General features: G+C 47.9%; 1 pseudogene; it reads right to left on the bottom strand.

The window, feature by feature from the left end:
* Positions 1 to 334: 334 nt before the first annotated feature.
* On the bottom strand, positions 335 to 674 carry LOC112469245 (annotated as a pseudogene).
* Positions 675 to 2027: the final 1353 nt, after the last annotated feature.

The following is a 2027-nucleotide window of genomic DNA, read 5'->3' as shown; positions in this document are numbered from 1 at the left end:
ATTTGTCTGTCTGTCCCTTCCTTCCTTCCTTCCTTCCTTCCTTCCTTCCTTCCTTCCTTCCTTCCTTCCTTCCTTCCTTCCTTCCTTCCTTTTTTTTCCCGGCTGCTCATCATTTATTTTCTGCTTGGTGCAAGGCACACAGTTACAGGTGTCAGGAAGGCTCTCATGTGGCTAGGACAGTAAAAAGCAAGACTCTCAGGCTCCTTTTTGGTGTTTGGCTGTTTTGATATTAAAGAATCCAACTGCTTCTACCTAGTCTGTGGAGTGAGATGGGGAGGAAAAAGGTTCAAAAGAGTCTAGTGCCTCTGGAAGTCTGGCGGCTGGCAGCAGCCACTCAGGATGTGGGCTGGTCTGGTTTTGCTGGAGAGCCACCAGGCCGCTGCTTTGTGGCTTCCCAAGCCAGGTCACAGGTGATCATGCTACTGGAGGCCTGGGGGAGATTGCGAGTGCTCTGGAGACTCCAACACTGTGGCCATCAACAAGAGAATGGACTTCCCCCAAAGGCAGCTCGCCCACCAGTGACCCGACAGCCTTAGGGGGACCGGGGTAGTGGGAGATGGCTTCCCCAGGGAACCCTGCACTTCCACAGGGGCTGCTACTGAAGGGGGAACCCAGGCGGTGCCGGTAGAGTCGTGCGTGGGCATCAGTGAGCCGCCGGAGGGGATGGCTGCCATGCTCTTGCTTGTGGGCTGGTGGAAACCTCTGTGGCGACCCTTCGCGGGCCTCGGCACGCGATCACAGGTGGCGAGGAAGGTGGCGGTAGGCCACGGAGCCCATCTTCAGAGCACGACCGCAGCGCGCGGTGCGGAAGCCTTTTCTTATTAAAAGAAAGACCCATACCAGGCTGGGTCCCCCTAGTTATATGTTTTTCTTGGAATGCTGTACCTCTCCTTCCTTATAATTGTAATTACTTAGTTGTGTAATCATTTATTTAATATTTTTATATAATTCCCCCCAAATATAGACTTTCTGAAAGTAGTCCCCGTCAATCATATACACCCTCGATCCTTGTTGAACCCAGTGCCTGAAAGTGCTCAGTCGGGCGTTGTGGATACTGTCAGTTCTCGCCTGCCTGGCTGGCTCCTGCTGTTCCAGTCTCTGTCCATCCTCCAAACCAGTTATCTTTTGAAACATAAACCTTGATCATATCATTTCTCTTCTGAAAAACTTTGCTGGTCTCCCAATGCCCAAGATAAAGTTTAGGCTTCACTCTGTTTCTTTCCTCAGTCTCATTTTTAAAAAATAAGCTCATCCTTGGAATTCTAAGTTCTGTCACATTTGACTGAACTACTTCTAGTTTCTGTGATTGATTATCCCCTCTGTCTTCTGTCAGGTTTCATATGCCTTAGCTTATTGCTGCCCCCCACAACTCCTTTTTCTAGTTACTCAGTCTTCCTAGCCTGGCTGGGGTGTGTCTCCCATGTGCCCCAGTAAAATTCTCTGCTACTCCAATCATGGGAGAAGCTCAGTGTCTGTCTACATGGCTGTCTCCTCCACCGGATGGCAAACTCCTAAGGGAGGGCCAAGACTTGCTCAGCACTGTGTTCTCAAACCCCTAAAACACAGAGCCCGGCAGACATGTTAAGTAACTTTTGTTGAATGAAAACTTAACCTCATTTGTATAGTTTATGGCTCATAAATTAAGCCTGATATAATGTGAATGGTTGGTCCTCCCCCACTAATCCCAAATAAACACATTGGTTCCTTTACAATATTGAGGAACAGCCCCTCCAAAGAGCGTGTTCATGTTCTGTTAGGCATTATTTGGTGGTGTGTAGGGGAGGTGGATGAGAGACAAAAGAACTTTTTAGGATACTCTTCTCTCTAGTTCTCCTCTGCTGTCTGATATTTCTTCTTTTGCTAAGATAAAATAAAATATCTTTCTGCATTCCACCTGTGAGTGCTGGTTAGGAGGATTTGTGAAGAAGAGAAGAGTGGCGAAATATGCCACGTAATTACCAAGGTAAGACTCTCTCTAGGTTTGAGAGTAAAACAGCTTCTCCTTTTGTTTTCGGTCCTAGACAGTA

This window comes from Pteropus alecto, unplaced genomic scaffold, assembly GCF_000325575.1.
Source record: "Pteropus alecto unplaced genomic scaffold, ASM32557v1 scaffold146, whole genome shotgun sequence".
Taxonomy (NCBI): Eukaryota; Metazoa; Chordata; class Mammalia; order Chiroptera; family Pteropodidae; genus Pteropus; species Pteropus alecto.
Note: the sequence above shows the minus strand (reverse complement) of the source record. Positions and strands in the feature narration are given on the sequence as shown.